Here is a 7709-nt window from a genome sequence, read left to right as displayed (position 1 = left end):
ACTATTTTTCTTTTCTAAGTAAAATTTCGTACGTGTCACGTTCGGCGTTAATTTTTGTGTACGTTTTCTTTTGAGAAAAGCATCCTTTTTGCAATATTGAAACGTTTTATTGAGGTGCCACAACGACACGACAACAAACACTACACACACACAAAACAGTTTTTGCTGAGTGACGTTTTTAGGATAAATTCGTTTTTCTAACTATGGTGGGTCGTATCGTTCTTGAGAAAAAGAAAGAAGAACGTGGTTATAGAACTTAATCTGTTTTTTTTTGCCCAAATGTAAGAGAAAGCGGAAGAATGAAAAGAACAACACAAAAATAAAAAAAATAACTTCTTCGTACGAGTTAATAGACAATGAGCAACAAAAACGAGTTGTACGCATAAAAGTTGAATACATCTTGTTATAGCCGGATATTCGTGCAAAATTCCATTGAATTCCACTGAAAATATTGTCCTGCATAAACAATTGTTAATGTCTCTGCCAGGATGCAAATATTTACTTTTTTCATTTTCCTGGAAAACGTGACTTTCTTTTCTTGCTTAAAGCTGTGGAATTCTCATACATTTTTAAGAAATTAAGACCAGAATATTTATGCCACAACACATACTCAACCACACTTTCTTCGATATTAATATTTTTCTAACCACAGCGACACTTTGTATTGTAATGTATTTTATTGAAGTTTCAAACGCATTTCTTTTGTTCTCGACCCTTAAAAGATCTTAAAATAAAACTTAACTTGTTTGCTTTTATTATTGCATATCACATGTCATATGATAAAAGTTCTAGAGGAAATGAAATTTGTATTTTATAATGCCCATGGGAATCAGTCGAATTGAATATTTTAAAATTTCACGGTCCCTAAAATATAAGTAAAAGTTTTGTAGAGATATGTCCGTGTGTGTGTCAAAGACATGGCCTTTAAATCAATTTTGTTTAACAGAGAATAAAATCAAAAGTTTCTGCATTTTTGAAAAACAAATTGCTTCTATAATATCAATATATACATCAATATAAATAGCTAAGTGCCTAGTGACTGACAACTCTCGACCATTCCTGTGTGCGAGTACTACTGTCAGGGATGGAGGGACCTACAGTTTTAAGCCGAATCCGAACGGCTTATCTGAGAAAGCATTTTCCATGACAAGAATTACTCTTGGAGAATTTGTCAATTCCTCGCATAAGGCAGTACCCGTGAAAAAAACTTTAGATGGCATGGACAGGGATCGAACCCAAAACCTCTGACATGACAGTCCAACGCACAAACCACCATGCTACAAGTACTAAGACTATACTTCACAGAATCATTTCTGTAGTCATTCTTCTCTTACCTTTGAAGAAAGTACGAAATTAATATAAATAGCTACTTCAATTAAAAAATATATTGTACGTCATGGACTTATACTATTTGATATTAGTTCGAAAAAAATCAATGCAAGTTTTTTTTCTATAAATCATTAAATTTTAAAATATAATTACTAAATTTGTTTGGGGAATAAAACGAATGTATGCGTACAAAAATAAAGTTTTTAGGATAAAATAAAATCGAAGTGACGGTTTAAAGTTGTTAAAAATAAATGTTCAATTCGCTTGTCTTGTCTAAAAATATTTTGCAATTTTTGTCTCATAAAAATGTATATTTGACATTAAATAAAATTTTAAGAAAATCCCAATTAAATGGTTTCGATACAAACAAATCTACAAAAAATCTTACACAAAATTGGTAAAAATGACCTTCGATTTCAATATCTCGAGAATAAAAGAAGGTATTAAATACAAAATTATTTAATTGCGTGCAAAATATTGTTCTCAACATAGGATAATTTAATGTTTGTATGAGAAATAAACATTTTCAAAAAATGTTACGAAAATTGGTAATCTACTAAAATTTCAGAACAAGAAACGGCATAAAAATCAAACTTATTTTATCATGTACAAAATATTGTTTCTTAATTTAAGCTATTTTTTTTAGAAAAATGCAATTGACAAATTTTAAAACAAAACTCCAAAACCAATAAAAGAAAGATATTCAAATTTTCTTATTTTACACAACATTTTGTTAACAATATTTTGTTTAGAAATATCGACAGACTGCCACGAACATATCAGTGTCGTCATATCATACCCTCATTTTTGTTAGGTAATTCAAAATTAGGTAAATAATTATTGCAAATAAAGAAAAAATACAAAAAAGCACACATTCAAAAATGCCCGAATGCTACGTGAACATTAAAAGACAATTGTCTTTCGTGCCATCCGAATTTGTTTTTCTTTTCTCTTTTCTTAACTTCAAAATATTCAACAAACTGCGTACTCAAAAAGTCACGAAACGCTACAAGTTATGACCGAATTCACTTAGAGGATTTTATGCGGAATCTACGTGATGTTTTTTTCAAAAGGTCTTTTTGGGCATTCCTCCCTTCGTGTTCCCTACTTCAATTATACATGTGTACAAAATGTCTAACTCGTCCTCTTCGTCGTCGGATGCTGGTGGCAGCCATTCTTCGTACTCCTTCACTGCCGTTCCCACATTAAAGTACCTTTCTCTAAACGAAGAAGAACTTTAGCTTGTACATAATGTTCGGGTGAGCACTCGTATTATTTTCATCGCCACAGGACATTAAAGGACGATCTCTTGAATTATGAGATAATAAAAAAGTTATTTTTACAAAATGACAACACGTGTAACAATGTTTTATTGCACAGAGTGTGTTCTGTTTTTTTTTTGTTTCAGGTTATATGAATGCATAGAAAAACAATTTCCACATTAACCACTTGGAAAATAGTTTTTAAGTATGTACTGTACATCTGTAATATGTATATTCTTGAAAATAACATATAGCTGGGGTTTGAGAGTCTCTTTTGGTTAAGGTCTATTTTTTAATATACAAAAGGACAAGTGACACCAGGACAGTTTACATACTTTACAATACTTTAGTTGATATGGGATGTTTTTGCAAGCATTTTAGAAAACAGTTATTACGGGAAGCTAAATGAAGTTTTATTAGAAGTTTGGAAGTACAATTTGATTGCTGAATATTTAATACATACATGTACATATAGTATAGCCATTGATAAAGACATTTTTAAATAAATCAATCTAGAAGAAAAAAAATTATACTTTAGAGATAACAATTTTAAAATCATAGTACAGTAAGCTCTGTGTCTGAAAAAAATATCAAACTTGGAAGTACTAATGTCTTGCCCAGTAATTTCCTGTAACTAATTAAAATACGGAATAGCTACAAAACCAGGTGAACAAGAACAAGTAGTTGTTTTTATATCAACGAAATGAAAATTCTTAATGCCTTTATTAAAAAAGGCATATCAAAGTTCAGAAATAATTCCTTGAACCAACAAATATTAGGAATGGAAAAATCACAGCAAACCATTTTGGAATGTAGTAAGAGTGATTAAAAAACTTAGTTCTCACATTCCCGCACAAATTATGATGTCGGGCACTGAAAAGGCAAATGCACTGGCTGAAACATTTTGTAAAAATCAATTGTTAGCTAGCAGCACTACAGGTAACATTTCTGTGGAATCTCTAGTTTCAAACTGAATTAATTTCATTAACACTAGTGCTGCTAACAATACTATAGATCTAGTTATTGGTTTCTTTAAAAACACGAAAGTTAGTGAGCTTTGACGAACTCAAAAACGTGTATTTAAAACACCTTCCCAGAATAGGATTTAGATTTTTAGAATAATTGTTTAACATTTGTCTTCAGCTTGGGCATTTTCCAAGCGAATCGAAAGTTTCTAAGGATATTCCCATTTTAAGACCTGTAAAAATTGCAACTATGCCGGCTAACTACAGACCACCAAGTTTACTAAGCTCCTTAAGCAAGTGCTTTGAAAAATTTATAAAAAAAAATTATTATCTTTATTGACCGAAATAATATTTTACAGTTTGGTTTTCGGATTTCTCATAGAACCTTTCATCAAGTCCATTGTATTACGAACCATATCAAGAGAAATGTTTTGTATTGGAAAAAGTACAGATATGATATTGCTTGACGTAGAAAAGGCATGTGATTCGGTTTTGCATGATGGACTTCTTCATAAGATGTTTGCTCTTACTTTTCCCATACACCTGATAAAAAATGTAAAGTCCTTTTTGTACTCAAGAAAATGTATAGTGTCTGTGAACAATTTTGTATCTGATATGTTTACTTGTGTGTCAGGTGTTCCTCAAGGTTCTGTTTTGGGCCCAATTCTTTACATTATTTTCTTTCATGGCTTTTCTAGACTCCATAATTGGGAAACAGCTATTTTGCTGACGATAATGGTATATTTTCCACAGATTCAATTCCTTTCATAACTTATAATTTAATTGAATAATTTGCAATCTGCCCTAAATATAACTCAAAACTATTTTGTTGATTGGAAAATAAAGATCAATGCTTCTAAGACAGGCCATCTTTCTTACTAGAAAAATAAAACCATGTTCCTTGCCCAGCTCAATGATTTCTATGAATATAGATAAAAATATAGGGATTAAGTGGAAATCTTCTACAAAATACCTAGGAGTAACACAAAACAAGATACAAAACTAACCTTTGGTTTACATGTCCAGGAAATAATTAAGAAATTAACTTAACAATTAAAATACTATATGCATTTATCGATCGAAAATCTAAGTTGAGTAAAGAAAATAAACTTTTAATTTACATATCTATATTTCAGTCAATAATGTTTTATGGTTCACCCGCATATCCGTAGATTACAAACATAAAATTTTGAAAATGATATTTAATCTTCCTTGGCATTTTTCACCTTGTGAATTACACGCATTAACTAATATATATAATAAATGGTATCTAGTCGAATTGATAAACTTAAGAAAAAATATAACATATCTTCTGACAATGCCTTGGTATCAGATCTAGCATCATTGATTTGTCATTTTAATTATTTATTAAGTCTTCTTTTCCGTATATGCATATTTTTATCTATGAAATTACTTATTTATTTATTTTTAACTCTATTTATATATATATTTATTATTTAATTTGTTTTCATGTATTCATTTACTCATTTGTTTGTTTTTTTATTTATTGATTTATTTATTTATTATTTATTTTTGTATTTATTTATTTAAATATTTACTTACTAATTTATTATTATGTATTTAATTACTTTTTAATTTATGTAAGTATTCATTTGTGCTGATATATGTTTTTTTTATTCTTTATCCGTACATTTGCATTGTGATTACTGTTATTTATGTGGAATAGTACAGTTTGCTAAACATTATAAAGTAAAGCCAAAAAGTGTTTACTTTAAAAATCATGCAATCAATTATATAATAATGAACAGGTCATAAAAGCTTTTGTAAGACTTATGTAAGGAAATATAGTTAAATTAATAATCAATCGAAAAGTAATCGCCAAGAAGTTGAGTTTAAAAGCGTAAAGTGTAAAGTTAATTAAAGTCAAAGTCAAGTTAATCAGTTAATTTTTTTAGTTATAATTTTTATTGTTTAATGATTAAATTTATCTAATTAAAATTGATTTAATTTTTTATACAAATTAAATGAAGTATTTTTATTTAAAAACGGACGAACGGAAAAGAAAAACTTAAAAAACTACATTTATTTATCATTTTCATTGATTAATTGTTAAGATTTCTGTTTTTGTTACATCGGATAAATTACTAGTATAATATACTTATTTTATGTACAAATTATTATGTAAAAGGCATTGTTAGATGTTTTCTCTCATTTTTCCTATAACACGCTCTATTATTGTTGTTAATTATCCTTTCTATTTTTTATTTAATGAAGGTTTTAAATCGCTATTCCTTCAATTATATTTGTATTTGTAAATATCTATACAAAATAAGAAGTATACAATACATTTTTCAGAAGCCATCGTTAAAGAGAAGGCCAGCAAATATTTGTATTGTAAAATGTGAGTTTATTGCAATGAAAATAAAACTAAACTATGTGGAGGTTTTATTAAATATTAAAAACTTTTAACTGAACTTTCATTGAGTGTTATAACTTCAGTTGCATCATATCAAAAAACTGGCTTCATTTAAGTTGAGCATTTCAATTGCATTTTTTTGTTGGCCAAACATTTTTGTTTTAAAACCAAGCAAAAGTTATTGAAAACAACTCATGTCTACTTAAATAGAGCGGAATCCCAAATTTGCCTTTACAAGTTTTCTAGAGTTTAGGCCCTCCTATAGAAATCAAAAAATAAATAAATAAGTGAATGGAATAATTTAAACAGCCTCTTTATAAGCGCCTACCTTTACGTGTGAACAATTTCCGTTTTCTTTGCCCCTCATAGAGTGAATCAAATTTGTTTTTTATTTCTTTCATCAAAATCAACTTAAATCGTTGCATTGTACATTTAAGTGCACATTGTGGAAAGGTCATTTATACAAAACACCAGCCTTTTAGACTTAAAACCGACCTTTTCTACCGACCAACCTCATTTTTTTATTTTTCTCCTTTTTATTTTTTGGAATGGAAGGAAGGCTTCAAGGATATACCCTACGCCCAAGCAATGGTTGGTTTTGAATAATAAAAATCACTGAACTCGAAACTGAATAAACACGAAATTGCTTGGCCTTCTTTCTTTAACTTCTTTCAGAATTCAGTAGTGTACGATTGAGTGCAGATTTATTCATAGATTGAAGCACTTGAGCTTTTATTAAGTGTAGTTTAACAACTAAATGATTTCCTCTTAATTTGTGTACGGCTCAGTTAACATAAAACGTTCCTTTAAACAATAGACGGGATATATACATATACTATACAACATTATTATAGTCGTTTTTTGTGTTGAACAAAAGCTTGTAAACAATAAAATCAAAAGCTGCAACGAAAAAAAAAGGAATATATTGACAGGATATAGTTGAATTAATTGCTTTTAATTGGAGAGATTAATAATATGACAGAGCTGGTCACAGTAAACAATAAACATTATATTTTAATAATTAAAAATAATAAGTATCCAGATCCAGATATATGTAAATATAATTTCCAACAATTATGGTAACATTGTTACTGGTATAAAAAAATAGGTAAATAAGTATAGGTATACTTTGTAAGCTTATATCCTTATTTGTATGTAAATATTTATATAAACATTTACAATCTTTCAAAAACACAAACTCAAAACGGAAAATTGCTATTGTTTGTCGAACTCGAAAAATAAGTCGTATTTTCGTATTTATGAAAGTGATCTAACTTAAAAATTGCAACTTGTGGGAAATAATATTTTATTTTTGAGATAATTTGTTTTATTTTTGAGATTTTTTTTTAAATAAAGTGACTTTATTCAAGTAAATTCTTGCAATTTTTGAGTTAGGTCACTTTCATTGAAGGGTGAGGTTTGTACCTTGAATTACTTAAATTTTGTATAAAATTTGATAGAATAAGCGTAAATATGTACTTGAGCATTCAGTATCTTAAGTATTTTCATCTTAATTTAAATGATTTTGTAAAACATTGTTGGGGGGATGTCCGTATTAAATATAATTTAGGTATTAAATTTGTACAAATTATGTAAAATGCGACTGAATTTGATTTGAATTATACACAACTAAAACTACTTATATAACTAGAATCATAAAACAAGCTTTTTAAAATCAATATCAGCAATTTTTGCCCAATTTCCATTTTCATATGAACTCACTCACCCTTGTAATAAGCGCACACTCAAGGGGACAATACTACCCTTATTATGTAA

General features: G+C 28.6%; 1 pseudogene; it reads left to right on the top strand.

Moving 5' to 3' along the window:
* Positions 1-1288: 1288 nt before the first annotated feature.
* LOC129943609 (small nucleolar RNA U3) lies at positions 1289-1361 on the top strand (annotated as a pseudogene).
* Positions 1362-7709: the final 6348 nt, after the last annotated feature.

This window comes from Eupeodes corollae, chromosome 1, assembly GCF_945859685.1.
Source record: "Eupeodes corollae chromosome 1, idEupCoro1.1, whole genome shotgun sequence".
Lineage (NCBI taxonomy): Eukaryota > Metazoa > Arthropoda > Insecta > Diptera > Syrphidae > Eupeodes > Eupeodes corollae.
Note: the sequence above shows the minus strand (reverse complement) of the source record. Positions and strands in the feature narration are given on the sequence as shown.